Raw genomic sequence first — 23,424 nt, forward strand, 5'->3', positions numbered from 1 at the left:
TGTACCGTGTGTGCGTGTGTGTGTGTGTGTGTGTGTTTGTGTGTGCGTGTCTGTGTGTACCGTGTGTGTGTGTGTGTGTGTGTGCGCGTGTGCATCGCGTGACAGCGGCAGAGGAGCAGGTGCTTTCCTCACGCCTGCATCAGATTTCCTCTCTCTCCGCGTCTCACGTGATGGAGTACCATGTGACGGCGCTGACAGCACTCCGCCAGATCGTCCTTCATTCTGCAGAGGGCCGTGACAACAATGACACAGTCCGTCCTGGTGCATGGGAGCAGACCGCAGCAAAACGTGATCCTGTCAAAATACACAAACAATAAAAAAACCCATCAAATGCTTCTCTTTCTCCAACAATACAAGAACAAGGCGTCGACTATGATGAGCGTGAATACGTTTTTCCGTGAGTCTGAGAGGTAGAGGAACAGGGGTCGCTGTAGAAGCCTGAACAGATGAATGAAGCATTGCTTATTAAATATCTCCTCCTTCATTCAAATTCAAATCCATTCATAAATTTGTATTAAACTGCCTGGCAGGATGCTTTTACACAATCAACACATCACCTGGGGCCTTGCTCACACACCCCTCTCAGAGTGGTTGTCTTGCTCTGTGCTTTATCATGTACTGTTCCATGCATGATGTCAATATTTAACAATCAACCAAGATGAGATACCAACCGCCACTGCCCCCCCCCCCTGCCCCCCCCCCTGCAAAGGCTTGAACAGGGGGCAGTGTAGCATAGTGGTAGGGAACAGAGCTTGTAACCAAAAGGCTGATGGTTCGGTTCCCAGCTGGGGCACTGCTGCTGTACCCTTAAGTAAGGTGCTTAACCCAGAATATCCAGCCATATAAATGGACAACAATATGTAAACATTGTAACCTATTGAAAGCGTCTCCTAAATGGCAATAATGTAATATAATTTAATGGGGTACCAAGGCTGGGGAGGAGATGGAACAGCGACAAATGTCTTCAAAGTGTTCAGTCAGTAGGCTGGGAGTCTGCCCTGGATATGCATGCACGACACACATGCACACTTGTTTGTTAGTTACAGACACACACACACACACAGAATGGCCCCCGCAGCACCCCCCCCCCCCCCCCCCCCGCCTCTCTACATCGTGACGTGCCCTACACATTTCAAGATCAACATCAGAATTAAAAATAGGATTAAAATAGGATTCCCCTGTTGCTCACTCATTAGTGACTCGCTGAGCTTTCTGTCTGGGTGTGTAAATGACAAAATGTGCTCAGCAAACTAATCCTGAATATGTGAGAGTGGTGTCTGGGTACGTTGGGTTGTTTTTTTTGCCCGTTTGTTCTTGGCTATATCGTTTATTCCCTAATGTATTATGCACACATTATAAGTGCATTATGTAAAAGCCTCCAGTTTTTAAGGGCTGGAACATTCGTGCCCTGGACTGATTTTAATTAAATAGGAATTTTAAAGGTAAGTTGAATCTCCTTGTCCCTTTCTCTCTCTCTAACACGCAAAGTACAGGTTCCTTTTGAAAAGTCATTGGCTATACATGGCAAATTGAGAATTGGGAGGTCAGAGCGGTAAGATGACCAGATGACATTTGGGAGGCAGGTATAGGATGAAAGGCAGGATCAAGGTAAAGGAACACATCAGGGATCAGTCATCAGGGAAAGGGCTGGTTTAAAGAGGGAAGAAAAGCCTGTTAATCACCAATTAGAACACAGTGTTCACCACAACACAAAGCCAGCTGTGGCCACTGAGCCGGGTGGTGGTTGGATAAGAACATCATCTCAACCCAGAGGGATGTGAGATTAGCTTTGATGCCTCTCACCTTTTTTTGGGTGGCAGAAAAAAAAATCGATCAAAACAGAAAAAAAAAAAACAAATAGGCTATTTATGATTCAATGCCAATGCGGAGGAGGACCATGTAGCTCCAAACCTGGTAACCAGCAACACCTGGGGCCGCTACCTGTGACGTGCAGATGTGCAGGTGTGCATGCTTGCGTGCGAGGCCGCCGCTGTCCAGGGTCCTGAAGGACTCTGGGAAACCGGAGGAACATCAGACGGCCACCAAAGAAAAACCAGGGCAACCCTTTTTGCTTCAACACCACCTCCACTGACATCACTTTGAAGGCGTTATGTAAAAGCATCATAAAGGGAAACTGGCAGGCTGAGCGAACTGCAACTGAGCAAACAAAATCAAACAATACGCATATTGTGTAATAGTTATTAGAGAATCGTTATCTAACACTCCATTTGTTTTCTTCTTGGGTTTTGATAGATGCAGGGGAAGACAAGCTGTGCAGTTTCAGGGCATGATGCTGTTCTCTACTGTATGATGTAACCCAGAGGGGAGAAGGGACATTCAGACAATACCACTGCAAACAGATGTACTAACCCAGCTTCACTGGTAGATAAGTTACAGCAATGTTTTGTGTTAAAACGGTAAAAACAGTGCTTCATGTTTTTTTTTTCTTCCTAACCACATGTTTAATTGGCTATTGCAACCACATTAAATGTTGAACATTGTTTTGCTTAAGGGAGACAGTATATTTTCAGATTTTGACCTACGGTGCATACAGCACACAAGGGGTGTGATAATACAAGTCACCACAGTGGGGCAGGCTTTACCTTTTTTTAATCTGTATGCCGATGCTCTGTGAATTATGTTCCAGCTAAATGAGAACAGTGTTGATGTAGTCATAGGAACAGAGACAGTATGGAACCAGAGAGAATAAGGCTATAATATAATACTAACCAACAGTGTTCCCTAATCTTACCACATAACTAATCAAAATTAAATAGAAACAATTCACATGCAGATAATGTCTTACGCCTGAACAGAGCCGGCGTTGGGGGCGGGCCAGACCGGGCTGTGCCCACTCATTTGAACTCCTTGCCCGCTGAGGGCGGTCCTGCCCTCACATATAAACCTATTTGCATGGGTTAAAGATCTCTGGCCCCACGGCCCCCATCCGGCGTGCACAGATTTTAGATCAGGCAATAATTTATTACTAGCATATACGGGATCCGTTATTACCAGACCGGAACGCAATTTTATTAAAAACAATCACTGATGTGTGCTTTTTCGAATGAGTTTTAACCAATGGTAGCCTGTTTAGGCGACGTACTGGCACGAGAGCACTGTTCTCATCCAATCAGCAACTAGTTTCAACTTCCTTCTGTGTGAGGTGGTGCCAGGAAGTATTTGCGGGGACTATCAGATTATTGCACAATAGGCTAGCATTCTTTCAAATAGATAGAGCATGGAAGCGAAACTTGTGAAGGTTGCCGCAGATACAAGCACAATAGAACGGGGGTGAAAAATAAATGGTGATAGGCTCGGTTAGATGAAAACGGCAATGACGGACAAACGTTCGGCGTATATGCTGTCACAAATTAAACAAGCTCGGGAGCTGCTTTGCACCGTGTGTTCGAAAAAAAAATACAGTTTGGGACAAGCGGCAAAAGGTATTGTCTCAGCGTGATACAGATCGCTCACACAAAGCAGCTATTCGGGCTCTTCGTTATACGTCAACGTTGCCCGGAGCTGTGGCCACTGTAGCTGCTGCCGCTTCATCAATCCAAGATCGCATGTGCAATCATAAAGTCCGCATTTATTGTGGAACAAAACCTGTCTTTCAGGATAGCGCCAGGGTTAGCTGACCTGTGGAAAACATCACAGGACAGAACTGCACTCTCCAAACTTAACGTGTCAAATAGCCCACACAGGCCAGCTACCTATCCACTCACGACATTACCTGTCATACAGGCAATGTTTAGTGCACAAGCTGTCAAAACAGATGTTTTCACAGAACGTTGACGAGTCCACAAACCGCAACATGGACAGAATTTTCAATGTATTGGACTTGGACAAAGTTTTAACACAGCATCTTGCTACTCGACCAACTTTTATTGAAGTTGCACTTTTCATTTTTAATAGAATTTAAGAAAAAAAAACACTTAATATGAGCACGGTAATTGTAATTATTTAATTTAATTTAAAATTAACAATTAATTATTGTAACATATAATTATAAAACGATTTTAATTAACGAAAACATTAAAGTGCTGTATAGTGCGGCAGTGCGCATGCAGTGGTGCTGTTGCAGCTATTTTGCAGTTGGCGTGGTGATTTTGTGTGCCCCCTCACGAAAATCAAATGCCCGTCCTATTGATTTGCTCTAGCGCCGGGTCTGCGCCTGAACACAAGTTTCGAGCTGTTATAATTTCAAGTGCATTTATCTGCTAACATTTGTGTAGAGGTTTGTTAAAATCGTTAAACCCTATTTATTATGTAGTGCGTCCCATTTACAGGCCAGTTGACCTTGCATTCTTCCTCAGACCCGCTGCCGAAATTACTCTCTGTCTAACCTGGAGGGACTGTAACTGTATCTCAGAATAACAAAGACTGCTTTGTCGTGCAAGTAATCAGATTTTTAGTTTGTTTAACTGATATCCACTGATAACCAGTGTAATGTGTAGTGTAATTGCTGTATTTCTGCAAAACCTGTTAAAAAGTCTAATACTTGTGAAGCCATTCACTAGTATTAGATTCTGCTAGCCATTCCTCTCTGTAGCCTTCCCTTGCCAAAAAGATGGAGCTCTGTGGTTATTAATTTGAACGGGAGACCTCACTGGGCGAACCAGGCTGGTAGTGGCTCAAGGATGGCCATTAGGAGGAAACCTCAACTCTAGTCACAGGGACACTATGCCGTTAGCATGCCCACAAAATGGAAATGTGCTAGATATTTATCCTATGTTGCCTATGTAGCCATTGAAATAGCGTGTTAAAAAGTATCATGCTTGATTTTGCAGTAGAGCAAACCATTATATTCTTTAAAATAATAATTACTTGTAAGGATAATTGAAGAGTGTGGCAAAATTACTGTGGGTGACCAGTGTGGGGATGCTATTTTTAATGCATAACATTATTGTAATTTAGCAGACACTCTTATTCTGAGCAATTTACATTAGGTTACAATTTCACCCATTTCTACAGACGGATATTTACTGAGGCAGTTGTGGGTTAAGCTCCAGCAGGGACTTTAACCAGCAGCCTTTCAGTTATGACCTCTTTAACCACTACACCAGACTGCTGCTTCTTATGTTCTGTACATTTAACTTGAAATGTTGTGTGAAGTTATGCGTTTAAACAATTATAGAGTCACTCAACAGTCTTTTAACCTTGTGATTTCATATGGAATTACTAACACCGTTTATTTCATTTGTGTTGTGCTGAAGTACCTTGCCTAAGGGTACAACAGTAGTGCCCAAGACCTGACAGCCGTTCAGCGTACTTAGCAGTGCTACACTTCCCCTCTCCCACTGTTTTTGCGGGCCGACGTGTGACGTGTCTGCTCTTCGTAGCGTGTGTAAGATCGTCTAACTTGAAACCGGAAAAGAAGAAAGCAGAAGAAGCTCAGCGGGACCTCCTTCGATAACAACGTCGTTTTAGCAACAGAGGTATCACTTATTCTGAACAAAATCGAATGTGTAACGATTTAAAGTTTATATTTATAAAACTACCCTTCATCAGTTGAAATGGGGGGCGTACAAATATCGTCTAACTTTTAGACAAGCACTGCATTACGCGTATTGTAGTGCATTGCGTAACCAGTGTATGTGTGCGTGTTTTTCGCGAATGATTGTTATTTTGATAGCAAAAATTGCTATATAATACATGTATGATTTACGTCTCCATTCCACAAATGGCATCTGTTAGTCCCGCCGTTAGAAATATTATTTTTTGCGTACGCGAAATCTCCTCTGCGCCGATGCCCGATTGCGCATCTAGGCTACGCACTGTACAACATCAGATAGCAGTTCGGAGACAGATTTTTTTCTTTGTGAATCTTTTTCTCGTTATTTACATTACATTAGGTTCATTATTTTCTGTAAATTTGGTAGAGGTTGTTGAACAATAGATTTGCAGTTAAAACAGGAAAGGACAGTTTGAGGGCAAATTTTCAGATGCCTCGAAAACGCTACGGTAGTAGCTAGTAGCTGAAGCGATTCGCCAAGTTTTATAAATGTAGTGGAAAAGCTGCAGCAGGTGTTATGTGAAATAAATGAAATGGAAAAAGGAAGTGGAGGAGGAAGAATAAATGAAAAGAATAGTACGAGCCAACGTAGCCTAATTGAAGTCGAAACAAAACAAAGTTAACGTAAACAAACTAGGCCATATACACATACAATCTAAACAATCACTAGGGGGTGGTGGAGCAACGCAAATAACTGGAAGAGCCATTTTTCAGGAATTGGTAGTAACCAATCGAGTGTTTGATGGTTTAGAATTTATATGAATTAATCTAGCCTTTACCAGATTTTTACTTTACCAGTATTAATTAATGTTCCCCTTTACCTCAACTCACTTAAAAGTATTTGTAAGCTCTTCTGTTTCTCATATTGTTCGGCCTCTCAATTGTCAAGTTGTTAACTATGACATTTTAAAAAATGGGCAGGGTCACATGGAATTACATATGTAAATCATTCCATGTCAATTAGCAAAAGTATCCAACATATTGTGGTGTTTACATTTTCAGCGATTAAAGTGTCGTAAAATTTTGCAGTATCCGGGCCAACAGTAAAAAATACTGTTGCTACCTTTCTGCCTTTGCATAGTTTATGTTTGTGATTACTACCAAACTCAGGAAACATGGACTCAGCCCCTAATGTGTTGAGATTCTAGCAACAGTCCTGGTTGACTTTAGCTAGAGCCCCCCGAGACCCACACCTCTAAGATGCGAATGCTGTACACATAACATTGCATATATGAGAATGTGCTTGTAGCTGGAATCTTTTGAGCTAAAAGCACTAAACATTTAATGTGTATGTCATAGTAAGTTTCTTATAACTGCAGTTGTGCTATCAATTAGTCTGTCAAAAGGGAAGCATTTTCGTGTCAGGGAATATACCTATGTATATGGAATATGGAGAACAGCTCCTAATGTAAGCTCCTCAACACAGAGCACATAGTCTGTGTCTGCCTTGCGTGTGCGGCATTTTGGAAGGTAAATTTTGGCACCTTATAAATGATGGTACAAGATGGCACAAGAACATAACGTATTCCTAAAATTACCCTAAGATGACCCCGTCTTCTATACAGAAATTGTGTGGTTGTTTAATTAGTTTTTGTAGGTTTGTAGCAAAACCTGAATCATATTTCCTGTAATTGATTCAGATACAGAAAAGACCTGTCAATGGCATTAATGTAAATGAAAGCATTTCATTGTGTTTAACAGGATTAAACTGTTGAAAAACTGTTGATGCAGTAGCGTGACAGAAACAATGAAGGAAATAACACGTGAGTATTTACCTGCCTGTCACTTTCCCTGCATAAACCTACTGTTTTGTACAGTGCGGTGCACTCTGATGATAGGAATCACCTCTGTCAAGCATGATTTGATTGTCATTGATTAAAAGTCTTAAAAGTTCTCAAGGAAAGGATTCTCTTAATTGATAAATTACCTAAGTTCTTCATAGAAAAAAATGCATTCAAAGTGTGAGCTGTTTTCATACTTTTTTTTATTATATCACATGAAAAAATATAATGACCTGCAGTAATTAAGTGTAATTATTTGTGTGTATTGTTCGACAAGCTACAATGTCATAGTGAAGTCGATGGCGCACAGTTACTGTGTGGGGAGCTTGACAAGGACACGTAAGCATCACCTTGTGAGTTTGTGGTGTGTTTCCAGTTTTGGCTTACTGCAGCTTTAAGTCCTGAGACATGATACCACTACATAGTAGTGACAAATTACTGATTGTTAGCAGCAACAGACTCATACTACTACTACTACTACTACTACTACTCGTACTACAGCTTATTTATTTTTGTGCAAACTCATTTCACATTGCAGGTTACTGCCATCATTATAAGTTTCCCACTGAAGGCTTTGTTTACATCACTTGAGGGAGCGGGCTAAGACCTTATGGGCCAAGTTCAAGTGCTAAGTTTCACCCTCAGTGGAGAGAAGGGGCTATTTTGCCTTAGTGTTTTTGATCACATTATCCACCTGAGTCCTACAGATTTCTTTCTTTGCTTCTTTTTTTTGACATCAGTGTTTCTAGTAATTGATGTGTGGAGTGCTTTTATTTAGTTATTTATTTTTATCTCTATTTAGTGCACTGAAATGTACACTGAAAGCAGCATTTTAAAGCATGCATCATGTGTTAAGATCATGCTTGTGCTCTGTACTTAAGACTCAACATATATTTCAGATTCTGGGAAATATAAAGGTGAATTTTTATTGTGGCAGTACTATTATTAAAATTATCAATTTGAAAAGCACATTCTTGCTTCAGATGTTAACTATAGTCTCAGGATAAGTGCAATCGCATGTGAAATTGAAAATGGCTTTCACAAAGGCGGCTAGATAAAGCAGTTTCCCAGGCTGACATTAGTACTCAGAAAACATATATTTAAAATACAACTACTGTCCCTTGTACTGTCCCTTGTAGATAGCTTGGCATTCTTAATAGTATTACATTAATTGTTGTTTAGCAGACGCTCTTATCCAGAGTGACCTGCATAGGTTACAATTTTGTCTATTTATACAACTGGATAGTAACTGAGGCAGTTGTGGGTTAATTGCCTTGCCCAAAGGTATAACAACAGTGACCCAGCAGGGAACTGAAGCCGTGTTCCTAACCAATGCACCACTCTGCTAGTATTGAAACATGAGTTTTGCACTTAAACACAAGATACCTTTCTCCACACAGCTGTCGTTTGGCTTTGTTGCATTCTGATGTAGTTTTCACTCAAAGTGTTTGGCTACCTGACTTCTGACTAAGCTGAATCTTTTAGAATAGTGAATACATCCAGAATGCAGAAAAGGTTAGTTTATACCTAGACTACATGTGTCTGCCCCTGAATTCAATATTTGAAATACCTGAAGTAGTGTAGGACAGGGTTAGGGTTAGGACACATGACACATGAAAGAAGCGTATCTGATACATGCATGGCCCGATTTAGGAAGGGTATAATAGTCAAGTTATATGCATGGGTATATTTTATAGTCGATAATATTTACAGTTTTTTAACTAACCAAGTGAAGTTTGGAACTGTTCAGAGTGAGATTCTCATATCCTGCACTTGTTTTATTTAACTAGTTGAGTACATTGTTTTGTTAACTGTAAAAATAATCCTCCTGCCAACACATTGGCTTACATACTTAATTTGTTTTTATTTCACTTGGCCAGGTGTTAGGAGGAGGCGAAAGAGCATGGAGATACCTCCTGAAAGTAAGTATAGTACTGTACATAGCTTACATTGGTTGCTTCAATACAAAGAGGCAAGATCACTATAAACCTCACTATAAACTCACCTCCTCTTATGTACGGCACACCTTACTGTTCCCCGTGTAGTTATGAATAAATTGCTCATAATGTAATGTGTATTTTTTAAAAATTTTCTATTAAATGTTCACATTATCCAAGTCCCAAGTCACATTATCCAAGTACATTGAGTTAACTTTTTATTCATAGCTTTTTGTGATGAAGTTTTCATATCATAGATGGAAGATTAAAGAGGTATAATATGTTATGTTTTGTTTTGCAGTGTCTCTTGATGGGGGTGGAGGAGGAAGAGAGAGAACATTTTCAGAGCAAATTATAGAGCAAATAAAACTGTTAGCTATGAAATCAAGATGTAATTGCATGATAAAACAGAAATTTAATTGTTTTATTGAAAAAATTGAGTATATTGGATTTAACATTAATTTTTATTTAAACTTAATTTTGAACTTTAAAAATTATGTTCAGGGATGGAGGAAGAATTTATGGAACATATTCAGAGCAGATAAACCTCTCAGGAAATACACTGAGGTGGAAATGTGTGGTAAAACAGACATTTAACTTTATAGCATATACAGCATTATATAGGCATATACATACAGCCCATTTTCTATAAACATGTGCATTAAAATATGCCTGTATACACATGCTATGATATGCTTCTGCAACAATAAAATTGCTTATTTGCTTTGTGTTTCTTTTTTATGTAACCCTGTTTTTAGAATTGGCAAATAACTGGGCTTGTCTCTCTGTGAATTCTGCGCTTGTTCATTCTGTAAAAACAGTGGAAATATCAACAGTGGGAAATGCATGAGTTACGTGCATTAGCTACTCCCTTTGGGCAGTGTAGTGGACAGGGGATGATGTGGTGGACTCATGTAGTATATGAGTGGGGAACCATCATCCAATAGCAGACAGTGCAGCCGTGGTCCCAGCATCTCATTGGCTGTGGCTGGTAAATTGGCTAGGGGTGGTGTTGCGGAAGTAATTGTTGCTCAGACAGGAGGAGAGATGCTCAGAGGGTAATGGTTAGAATAGGGTCACCAGGAAATTTGGGTGCGGCATGTGGTGCAGTGTGCTATTGGATGGCCTTAGCAGAAATGAGCTGCGGAAGAATGCACAAGCAGTAAGCAATAAGGTGGGGACCTATGGCCATGAAGCCGATCTGAGGCAGTGCCACCCCGTTCAGATCAGAAACCGGCTAAAAGTGAGGGACAGTCCCACTGACAACCCGGACCGGCAGTATTCTCAGCACCAGAGTTTTCTATAGCTGTGGGCCACCCTCCTCCTCAGCACCCAATCTGGCCATATGACCCAACTGTAAAATAAGTTTCAGTCAAGGCTTAAAAACTGAGGTTGTGCCCAATGCTGTCACATAATTATGTGGGATATTCGATGACATCAGAGCTCTGTGTGAAAAGGCTCCAACAACAGGTTTTTTTTGTTAATATATTTTTTTGGAGCCAGCAGCAAGCCAGCCTCTTGTAGGTGTTGTAGGCTACAGGTGAGGTGGCAGGAGTCCATTTAAACCATAAGTTAGGAGAAGGAGTTCAAATCAATTTGATATTTAACTGGTAACAAGTGTTTCGATGATACAGCCAAAGTAGCATCACAATGTTCATTATATTTGTTCTCATCAAAATTCGGGAAGCATCATTTTGAATGAGTTGCAAGGGATTTAAAATGCCATTCAAGCATCCTGATAGAATGGCATTACAATAGGCTAAATGAGATGTAATAAATGCATGGAATAGTTTTTCTGCATTTCAAAAGGCCTAATTTCTGCACTATTTTGTATCTGAAATATGCCAGTCTTGAAACAGTTTTATTTATTTATTTTTTGTATTTGAGTTTGAGCTCCAAAAGAAAGGTCTGGATCAGTTCTAACACCGAGGTCTGTCACAGGTAAGTTTAGGGTGGCTGAGTAAAAGTCAAAGTTGAGTATAAAATTTGCCACGGTATGGCAGAGTTTTTTAAGGTATTTCTATTTTGCGTGAATTTAGATGCAAAATGTTTGATATTACCCAAGGTTTTATGTCTAAGACATGCTTCAGATCTGGGGATCTTAGTAAGAAAATGTACAACATGTCTGAGAACTGAATCCCCACTAGTAAGGCCATAGAGACTTGTGTTCATAGTTAACTAATGTGAACGGACGATTAATTGCTAAAACAGCTTGGCATACAGCTGATTTCCCACTTATTTAGACTTGACTGAGCTGTTCGCTGAACGCGAGGAGTGTAGCGACATATTGCGTCCTCTGCTGTTCAAATTAGTTACATTGTTTGAACAGCAGAGGGCGCAATAAACAAGTGCACTTTTTCAGTCTTGTTTGGCCAGACTTCATGGCTTTCACTGGAAATCACATTCTGAATGTGAGTGTTGTCTTTAAAAGGTGAGTTTTAGAAAGAGATTTTATAATCTGGACTACAGTTCCTTTTGTTTACAATGTAACAAGGCATTAAATGTTGCACATTTTGTAACTCAGGAATAAAAACAAGGACTCTCTTCAGTCATAATCTGCTTCCATTCAACGTTTGTTCAAAATATCATGACAGTAACGAACCGTGAACCCAGTATCGTGTATAGAAAGGAACCATGAGCTGACTGTATCATAATTTATTACAATAAATATATATTTACTTGTAATATCTCTTTGTTTAGGCTAATTTAATATAGATTATTTCCGAAGGAAATATTCTCTTACAGATGTGATTAATAATATGAAACAGAAAACATACTTAACAAAAAGGTCCCTTGGCAATGACTCTGAGTCAGTTAAGGTGAATGCATTGGAGCGAATATTTGTATGTATAACTTTAACCGCCCATATTGCCCATATTAACTATTCTAAAATTCTTCTTCCTCACGTTCTTAAAATAATCCCTAATTGCTCATTTTTCAAATTACAACACAAATGTGCCGACATATTCTTGTCAACATTTGTTCAAAACGTACTTCTTGTTTCGGACTCCTCTCCATAGTGTGCCCTGGGGTGCAATGCAAAGCGTTCTACCAGCCTCTTGTAGAGTGACTACTACCACCCACCCTCCTCATACAAACATCTCTCTCTTCCAGACACAAGACTGCAAGCACAGACACAAATGCATGTACACAGACACCCTACATCTCTCCTGGACAGATGTTTTCATACTTTCATGAATTTTTTTTTGATTTGTTGTGGTGATTAAATGTTGCTTAGTCATTAAGATGCTAGCCTTGTAACCTGAGAGATGTAGGTTTGGCAAGTTGGACCAATGATATACTTTGGAAAAGGTCACCTTACAGATGAGATGTAATTCTTATTGTGTAAATGTAACGTACAAAATGGTGCTGTGTAACTGACCCCTCGACAAAGGCCTCTCCTCACTCTTTGCCTCCCCTCAGGTAAGCCATTCTCACACGCAGGAAAAACTAAGAAGCATGGCAACCAAAGGAAGAAGGAGGGAGGAAAGCCTGATAAGACTCACTGCCTGTCCCGTCTGTATTCAGTAACCTTTTGGTTACAAGTGCTGCCCCTTACCCTTATGCCATACTACCGCCCTTTTACATTATTGTACTGTATAAAAGGGAAAGGAAAGAACTGTTCTACTGTCTGGCAGAAATTCTCTGTTCTCTGCAGACATTTCCGTGGCCTAGCTCTGACAGAAGTTCAGCGTAGTGATCCGTGCTACACTTCCCCTCTCCCACTGTCTTGCGTGCGGATGTATCGCGTCTGCGCTACATAGCGTTGTGAGACCGTCTGACTTGTGGGCGGTAGCAGTGCGCAGTGCAGCTGCCGTCAAACCGAAAGAGAAGGAAAAGAAAAGAGGAGGAGGGAGTAGTTTGCCTACCAGTTCGACAACTACCTCAAGCAGCAACGGCGTTTTAGGAACAGGAGTATTACTTATTTTGAACAAAATTGAATGTTTATATGTATAAAACTACTCATCACCAGTTAAATCGAACTTTTAGGTAAGTGCTGCACTGCGCGCGTTATAGTGCATTGCGTTACCAGTGTGAGTGTGTGGGTGTTTCTCGTGAATGCTTGCTATTTTGACTTTTAGAAATAGCATCTTAAGTCGATACGCTCTGTGGAACATCAGATAGCAATTCGAAGACAGATTTTTACTCTTGTGAATCAGGGTCTTGGTATTTACGTTTGGAATAGAATTGCAATTAAAATGAGAAAGTGGAGTCGGAGGACAAACTTTAATATGATTCGACAAAACTTTGCCCGGTAGTAGCTAGTAGTTAAAACTAAAAGCGAAAGAGACGGCCTGGCAGAGTCCTGCACCGGGTCGGGTACCCGCGGTTACCCGCATAAAAGTTGCTAAAGAGGGAAAAAGCTGTTGCAGCGTCTGGCAGTGACAGTACGGATGCTCCGGTACCTTCTGCCAGGCGGCAGGGGGGTGAACAGTCCATGGGTGGAAGCGGTCTGTGGCAATACTGGTTGCACGCCAGATGCAGGGTTTATTGAAGAGTTCATTCATGGTTGGGAGAAAGACCCTGATGATCTGCTCAGCTGTCCTCACCATCCGCTGTGGGGACTTGCAGTCAGCGATGTTGCAATTCCGAAACCAGACGGTGATACAGCTGCAGAGGAAGCTCTCTACGGTCCCTCGGTAAAAGGTGGTGAGGACGGGAGGGGGAGGCTGCCCCTGAGTACTCCCTGAGGCCAGGTTCTCACCTCCATCAGGGCTGGTCTGACCCATTTTTGTATGAGTCAGTAGGTTGGAGTCAGTAAAATGGTATGAATGTCCATGGTGGGGGTGGGCTGCGGTCTTGTATGGGGTGTGGATGTTTGTGTACACAAGGTCCAGCATGTTTTCCCCATGTGTGGCAAAGTCTATGTGCTGGTGAGCACTGCAATACATGTGTATGTGTATCTTACACATTGCACATCGCTAGCCTTGTGACCTTCATTGGTACTTCTGGTGTGTGAATTGAGGTGTTGTTACGTGCGGCGCACTATGCGCGTGGGGTCTGTGCCACCTACATCTTGGTTTTCCTCCCTCTCCTCTCCTGCCATTTTAAGATTCCAGTTTCTTAGAGTGGAGCTCGCTGTTTTTGATCCCTCGTTATTTTTGTGATTTATGACTTACAAACTTGCCTGAACTGTGTTTTGACTTTGCATTGTTTTCTGACAGCAGGGGTTGGTTGTTTTCTTTTGTGTTGCGTCCCTCGCCCATACCCCTGGACGCCATTACACATCTGGGACGTAACACTAGGCAGGAGGAAGTAAACTAGGAAATTCCCATAAAAATTCCCATAAAAGGGAAGGATTGAATGAAGAAACTATTTAGCTAGTATTAATTAAGTAACACTAATATGTCATCCAGAATATTATAGTATTACATGAATGAAAGTGAGTAAGACTGGGTGTAATCCTTATGAAAGGAAATTTTGTAGCTACCCAACCACGGGTCAAGCCACCACTTCATAAATCGACAGGCAAGCTATCCCCACTTAAATTTACAGTGTGTATCTACATTAAATATTACAATAGTACATTCTGTGGGAGACACAGGCTTACTTTCATTGTCATCAATGTACAAATAGTCAAAGCCACCTATAGCTATACACTGTCAAATTGAATCAGCCCAATTTTATGTGTGACAGGGCATTGTTACAATGTAAATTGTCTTTAAGGACAGAACATAGTGCATTCTTCTAGGCAAACTGAATGCCGATCATGATAAAACTTGAGGATTATTCCCTAACTACAGGAAAAGGCAATTAAGTGACTTTGACAGGGTAATAGATGAAAAATGCATGACTTCAATTCATATGTTAGCTTATTCTCCCTGATTGTTTATTCAAATATTTTGATGCTTTTGATGGCAGTTGCAGAAACATTGGCTTGCTAGCACAACAGTTTAGCTGTTAGTGCTATCAAGGCTAGTCGGGGAATAGTCAATATGGTAAATAACATATACAATTTAAGGTTCAGAGAAGTCAATAAAAAAACATATTCCCTTATTTAACCATTCAATACAACACACACAAGTTTTATATTACTGACAGTATTTTTACTGAATATTTGACTTGAACATGCAACTGTGCTGCATCTGATTGATTTGCCCATGCACATACATTTTATTATACATTAACACAGTGGTGTGAAAACAGGTTGTTGGATGTAAGCCTGGAACATGCTGACCTATGTGAGGGCTGCTTGCCCCTCCCACCAGCAAGAGTCAGAAACTCATGGTGCAAGTGGAGGAGGAGAAGTCCATATTGAAACACCCCCTACTGCACCTCTCGTCTCCCTGTCTTGTCATTTCCTAACCTGCAGACTGCAGCATCTTTCTGCAGCCCAGTCACATTTATTTGGGTCTGTCCCAGTCTGTCTGTTCATCTGGCCATCCTTCCAGCTGCATTTGCCTGAGTGTGTGAGTGAAAGCCAGGAAGCCCCTGCGTGAAGCTCCTCACTGAAGCCCTGTTTGACTGGAAGAAATGGGGGACACGACACGCTCCAGAGTCCGCTGCACTTCAGGTAAAGAGCACCATCTCTGCCTTGCTGCTACAACACAGTGGAGCTTTCATTTCTGCTTCCCTCTGCATTTCCTGCCCAGATGGCTTCTCTGGCCAACTTCCCAAGATTCTCAACAGACTCCTCATCTCCTACTTGTTTATCACCAACTTAATGCTGTACTCATTCATGCCCAGATTATTATTTATTATTAATGTGTTGACACTGTACATCAGGAGCAGACTGTCTCACTATGCAGGCCAAAGATTTTGAAAAAAAAAAACGGTTTTAAAATGATTTGCAGTTTCACTGTATTGTTGTCTTCTGTGTGTGTACTTTTTGGTAACTGTAGAGCTTTGTGCATTACCATCATCTTGTGGCTTTCACTTCCTGTTGACTTCTCTTGGCTGTTAAGTATGGTTGTCGACAGAGCTCTGTGAGTGCTACGTGTGCTATGTGTGCTACATGTGCTACGTGTCTGTGGTGGTTGTGTTCTGTCTGTACATATGCTTGAGCGTATCAGTATGTGTGTGTACTTATGCTTTAGTGCTGCAGTGTATTTGTAAGTGTATCTCACACTTTCCTCATTGCTAGCCTTGAGAGCTTTGGTTGTAGTTGTCTTGTTTCGGTTCTGTATTTATGCCTGAATGTTGTGGCATATTTGTTGGTGTATCTCACGCTTTGCAAATCACTAGCCTTGAGACCTTCATAACTTCAGATAGTGGATATGATGTGTCAATTGAAATAAGAGAGCAGGAAGTAAGCAAGAAAACTCCCATAAAAGGGAAGGATCAAGTGTGAAGAAGCTATTTAGCTAGCATTAACTAAGTACCACTTATATTTCACCCAGCATATTACAATAATAAATAAATGAAAATGACTCAGATTAAGTTCATTCCTCATCATCAGAATTGTTGCAGTTGCCACACAGCTATGGTCAAGCTGTCACCACTTCATAAATCTACAGTCAAGCTATGCCCACTTAAATTTACAGTGTGTATCTAAATGAAATATTACAATAGTACATTAGCCAAATTCTGCTAGGAGACACAGGTTTAATTTTATGGTGATCAATGCATAAGTAGTCAAAGCCACTTATACACTTTCAAATTGAATTTATTTGTGACAGGACATTGTTATAGTGTAAATTGTTATGAAGGACAGAACATTCTCCAGGGAAAATTGAAAGATCAGAAAACCTTGGACTGATCATGATAGAACTGGAGAATTATTTCCTAACCCCAGGTAAAAGCAGTCTGGTGGCTTCTGATAAATAATGAAATGTTAACATGGTAATGCATGAAGAATGCATGAGTTCAATTCATACGTTAAAACCACAAGGCAGCTGGGCACTCAAGGGGTGGCAAAGTTCAGGCTCAGGTGGGATATGAGGGGCGACCTTCTACCCAACACTGGCCAGGGCAGAGACATTTAGAGTTTTACTGTGCAGTGATGGACCAACATCTTGTCTGTTGAAGCGTGGTAAATGTGAATCAGCAGTGGGCAAGGCTGCAGGAGCTTCTGTAACATGTTATACTGCATTCACTCCATTGCTTTGGTATATGTAGACACTTCTACTTTCTAGTAGACAGAAACCAAGGCTCCTTTAGTCATCAGGCACACATGAGTGTTACCTGAGAAATGTAGCTGTGGAGTTGGCCATTCCATAGCCTAAACTGGATTCTGTATGCAAGATTCTAAAAGAACACCATAAACATCTTCCACACAAACATAACACAACAAATGTATCCATTCATTTTGAGTTCTGCTTTGGATAATCAACTGCTTGGATAGATGTGACTTTCAAAATAAGGATGCCCAGATTTATATTTCTGCTAGAGAGGTTTCGCACAGCGGAGCAAAGCTTGTTGTCTCCTCTGATTGTTTATGCAATTATTTTGATGCTTTTTGATGGCATTTGCAGAAATATTGCTGTTAAGATTGATTTTGAATTTAAAATGTTTTGTGGATTCCATATTTAGTGCAATGATCAAATGTACTGTATTCCATATCAGAGGTTATGATAGTTATAGCATTTGCACTGAGTGCACTTATCTAGACAGTATGTTTAGAATTTAAACGCTCTATGTGCTGAGTGGCTCAGTTGGCTTTGTGCGCAATCCCATGTCATACCAACATGCCTACCAAGAATGACCAGGATCCAACAGCTGTGGAATAACCCAGCTTCATTCCACCAGGGATAGGGGTGGATAGATCAGCCAGAGATTTCATTTCTCACCACTCATGCTTGGAGTCATGCTTATCCTCCAATTAATGCATGTTGTATTTTTGGTTTGTGTGATTCTTAAAGCTTTAAGTGAGTGTGTGAGTTACCTAGTTCTCATTTGTCAAAATTAGAGGTGTAGAGATATCAGAATCTTTTTTTTTTAAATGATGATTTGACTTATTTTAAGATTCACTGGTTCTACATTCTAACAGTCATTTTATATTTAGCTCTCAGGGCACAGTTTAACTCTTTAATGCCAAGTTCTGAAAATTTTCATTAGGAAAATTTCATTACCTACATATTAATGGCTTTAAAATGTGAAAATGTGAAATTCATTCAGTTATCCAAGCACAGTGCAAAACAAGCCTTACACCATTATGTGTGGGAATGTCTTTCACACTAGTTAAATTTGGATTTGGTGAAAATTTCTTATTACCCTAAAATGACCCTGTCTTCTATACAGAAATTGTGTGGTTGTTTAATTCGTTTTTGTAGGTTTGTAGCAAAACCTGAATCATATTTCCTGTAATTGATTCAGATACAGAAAAGACCTGTAAATGGCATTAATGTAAATGAAAGCATTTCATTGTGTTTAACAGGATTAAACTGTTGAAAAACGGTTGATGCAGTAGCGTGACAGAAACAATGATGGAAATAACACGTGAGTATTTACCTGCCTGTCACTTTCCCTGCATAAACTTACTGTTTTGTACAGTGCGGTGCACTCTGATGATAGGAATTGCCTCTGTCAAGCATGATTTGATTGTCATTGATTGTTGACAATTGATTGATGTTGACATTGATTCTTAAAAGTTCTCAACGAAAGGATGCTCTTAATTGATAAATTTTTGTGCAAACTCATTTCACATTGCAGGTTACTGCCATCATTATAAGTTTCCCACTGAAGGCTTTGTTTACATCACTTGAGGGAGCGGGCTAAGACCTTATGGGCCAAGTTCAAGTGCTAAGTTTCACCCTCAGTAGAGAGAAGGGGCTATTTTGCCTTAGTGTTTTTGATCACATTATCCACCTGAGTCCTACAGATTTCTTTCTTTGCTTCTTTTTTTTTGACATCAGTGTTTCTAGTAATTGATGTGTGGAGTGCTTTTATTTAGTTATTTATTTTTATCTCTATTTAGTGCGCGGAAACGTACACTGAAAGCAGCATTTTAAAGCATGCATCATGTGTTAAGATCATGCTTGTGCTCTGTACTTAAGACTCAACATATATTTCAGATTTTGGGAAACGTAAAGGTGAATTTTTATTGTGGCAGTACTATTATTAAAATGATCAATTTGAAAAGCACATTCTTGCTTCAGATGTTAACTGTAGTCTCAGGATAAGTGCAATCGCATGTGAAATTGAAAATGGCTTTCACAAAGGCGGCTAGATAAAGCAGTTTCCCAGGCTGACATTAGTACTCAGAAAACATATATTTAAAATACAACTACTGTCCCTTGTACTGTCCCTTGTAGATAGCTTGGCATTCTTAATAGTATTACATTAATTGTTGTTTAGCAGATGCTCTTATCCAGAGTGACCTGCATAGGTTACAATTTTGTCTATTTATACAACTGGATAGTAACTGAGGCAGTTGTGGGTTAATTGCCTTGCCCAAAGGTATAACAACAGTGACCCAGCAGGGAACTGAAGCCATGTTCCTAACCAATGCACCACTCTGCTAGTATTGAAACATGATTTTTGCACTTAAACACAAGATACCTTTCTCCACACAGCTGTCGTGTGGCTTTGTTGCATTCTGATGTAGTTTTCACTCAAAGTGTTTGGCTACCTGACTTCTGACTAAGCTGAATCTTTTAGAATAGTGAATACATCCAGAATGCAGAAAAGGTTAGTTCATACCTAGACTACATGTGTCTGCCCCTGAATTCAATATTTGAAATACCTGAAGTAGTGTAGGACAGGGTTAGGGTTAGGACACATGACACATGAAAGAAGCGTATCTGATACATGCATGGCCCAATTTAGGAAGGGTATAATAGTCAAGTTATATGCATGGGTATATTTTATAGTCGATAATATTTACAGTTTTTTAACTAACCAAGTGAAGCTTGGAACTGTTCAGAGTGAGATTCTCATATCCTGCACTTGAGTTTTATTTAACTAGTTGAGTACATTGTTTTGTTAACTGTAAAAATAATCCTCCTGCCAACACATTGGCATACATACTTGGCTTAGCTGTTTTTATTAACTTGGCTTAATTTGTTTTATTTCACTTGGCCAGGTGTTAGGAGGAGGCGAAAGAGCATGGAGATACCTCCTGAAAGTAAGTATAGTACTGTACATAGCTTACATTGGTTGCTTCAATACAAAGAGGCAAGATCACTGTAAACCTCACTATAAACTCACCTCCTCTATGTACGGCACATTTTACTGTTCCCCCTGTAGTTATGAATAAATTGCTCAGAATGTAATGTGTATTTTTTTTAAATTTTCTATTAAATGTTCACATTATCCAAGTCATATGTACATTGAGTTAACTTTTTATTCATAGCTTTTTGTGATGAAGTTGTCATATCATAGATGGAAGATTAAAGAGGTATAATATGTTGTTGTTGTTGTTGTTTTGCAGTGTCTCTTGATAGGGGTGGAGGAGGAAGAGAGAGAACATTTTCACATCAAATTATAGAGCAAATAAAACTGTTAGCAATGAAATCAAGATGTAATTGCATGATAAAACAGAAATTTAATTGTTTTATTGAAAAAATGGAGTATATTGGATTTAACATTAATTTTTATTTAAACTTAATTTTGAACTTTCAAAATTATGTTCAGGGATGGAGGAAGAATTTATGGAACATATTCAGAGCAGATAAACCTCTCAGGAAATACACTGAGATGGAAATGTGTGGTAAAACAGACATTTAACTTTATAGCATATACAGCATTATATAGGCATATACATACAGCCCATTTTCTATAAACATGTGCATTAAAATATGCCTGTATACATATGCTATGATATGCTTCTGCAACAATAAAATTGCTTATTTGCTTTGTGTTTCTTTTTTATGTAACCCTGTTTTTAGAATTGGCAAATAACTGGGCTTGTCTCTCTGTGAATTCTGCGCTTGTTCATTCTGTAAAAACAGTGGAAATATTAACAGTGGGAAATGCACGAGTTACGTGCATTAGTTACTCCCTTTGGGCAGTGTAGTGGACAGGGGATGATGTGGTGGACTCATGTAGTATATGAGTGGGGAGCCATCATCCAATAGCAGACAGTGCAGCCGTGGTCCCAGCATCTCATTGGCTGTGGCTGGTAAATTGGCTAGGGGTGGTGTTGCGGAAGTAATTGTTGCTCAGACAGGAGGAGAGATGCTCAGAGGGTAATGGTTAGAATAGGGTCACCAGGAAATTTGGGTGCGGCATGTGGTGCAGTGTGCTATTGGATGGCCTCAGCAGAAATGAGCTGCGGAAGAATGCACAAGCAGTAAGCAATAAGGTGGGGACCTGTGGCCATGAAGCCGATCTGAGGCAGTGCCACCCCGTTCAGATCAGAAACCGGCTTAAAGTGAGGGACAGTCCCACTGACAACCCGGACCGGCAGTATTCTCAGCACCAGAATTTTCTGTAGCCGTGGGCCACCCTCCTCCTCAGCACCCAATCTGGCCATATGACCCAACTGTAAAATAAGTTTCAGTCAAGGCTTAAAAACTGAGGTTGTGCCCAATGCTGTCACATAATTATGTGGGATATTCGATGACATCAGAGCTCTGTGTGAAAAGGCTCCAACAACAGGTTTTTTTTGTTAATATATTTTTTTGGAGCCAGCAGCAAGCCAGCCTCTTGTAGGTGTTGTAGGCTACAGGTGAGGTGGCAGGAGTCCATTTAAACCATAAGTTAGGAGAAGGAGTTCAAATCAATTTGATATTTAACTGGTAACAAGTGTTTCGATGATACAGCCAAAGTAGCATCACAATGTTCATTATATTTGTTCTCATCAAAATTCGGGAAGCATCATTTTGAATGAGTTGCAAGGGATTTAAAATGCCATTCAAGCATCCTGATAGAATGGCATTACAATAGGCTAAATGAGATGTAATAAATGCATGGAATAGTTTTTCTGCATTTCAAAAGGCCTAATTTCTGCACTATTTTGTATCTGAAATATGCCAGTCTTGAAACAGTTTTATTTATTTATTTTTTGTATTTGAGTTTGAGCTCCAAAAGAAAGGTCTGGATCAGTTCTAACACCGAGGTCTGTCACAGGTAAGTTTAGGGTGGCTGAGTAAAAGTCAAAGTTGAGTATAAAATTTGCCACGGTATGGCAAGAGTTTTTTAAGGTATTTCTATTTTGCGTGAATTTAGATGCAAAATGTTTGATATTACCCAAGGTTTTATGTCTAAGACATGCTTCAGATCTGGGGATCTTAGTAAGAAAATGTACAACATGTCTGAGAACTGAATCCCCACTAGTAAGGCCATAGAGACTTGTGTTCATAGTTAACTAATGTGAACGGACGATTAATTGCTAAAACAGCTTGGCATACAGCTGATTTCCCACTTATTTAGACTTGACTGAGCTGTTCGCTGAACGCGAGGAGTGTAGCGACATATTGCGTCCTCTGCTGTTCAAATTAGTTACATTGTTTGAACAGCAGAGGGCGCAATAAACAAGTGCACTTTTTCAGTCTTGTTTGGCCAGACTTCATGGCTTTCACTGGAAATCACATTCTGAATGTGAGTGTTGTCTTTAAAAGGTGAGTTTTAGAAAGAGATTTTATAATCTGGACTACAGTTACTTTTGTTTACAATGTAACAAGGCATTAAATGTTGCACATTTTGTAACTCAGGAATAAAAACAAGGACTCTCTTCAGTCATAATCTGCTTCCATTCAACGTTTGTTCAAAATATCATGACAGTAACGAACCGTGAACCCAGTATCGTGTATAGAAAGGAACCATGAGCTGACTGTATCATAATTTATTACAATAAATATATATTTACTTGTAATATCTCTTTGTTTAGGCTAATTTAATATAGATTATTTCCGAAGGAAATATTCTCTTACAGATGTGATTAATAATATGAAACAGAAAACATACTTAACAAAAAGGTCCCTTGGCAATGACTCTGAGTCAGTTAAGGTGAATGCATTGGAGCGAATATTTGTATGTATAACTTTAACCGCCCATATTGCCCATATTAACTATTCTAAAATTCTTCTTCCTCGCATTCTTAAAATAATCCCTAATTGCTCATTTTTCAAATTACAACACAAATGTGCCGACATATTCTTGTCAACATTTGTTCAAAACGTACTTCTTGTTTCGGACTCCTCTCCATAGTGTGCCCTGGGGTGCAATGCAAAGCGTTCTACCAGCCTCTTGTAGAGTGACTACTACCACCCACCCTCCTCATACAAACATCTCTCTCTTCCAGACACAAGACTGCAAGCACAGACACAAATGCATGTACACAGACACCCTACATCTCTCCTGGACAGAT

The 23,424-nt window shown here is 40.0% G+C and overlaps 1 long non-coding RNA gene across 1 annotated transcript; it reads left to right on the forward strand.

Moving 5' to 3' along the window:
• Positions 1-5,370: 5,370 nt before the first annotated feature.
• On the forward strand, positions 5,371-9,215 carry LOC118792136. Its single transcript, XR_005005597.1, has 3 exons — positions 5,371-5,438; positions 7,217-7,278; positions 9,177-9,215. It is a non-coding gene; the product is annotated as an uncharacterized LOC118792136 (long non-coding RNA).
• Positions 9,216-23,424: the final 14,209 nt, after the last annotated feature.

This window comes from Megalops cyprinoides, chromosome 1, assembly GCF_013368585.1.
Source record: "Megalops cyprinoides isolate fMegCyp1 chromosome 1, fMegCyp1.pri, whole genome shotgun sequence".
Classification (NCBI taxonomy): domain Eukaryota; kingdom Metazoa; phylum Chordata; class Actinopteri; order Elopiformes; family Megalopidae; genus Megalops; species Megalops cyprinoides.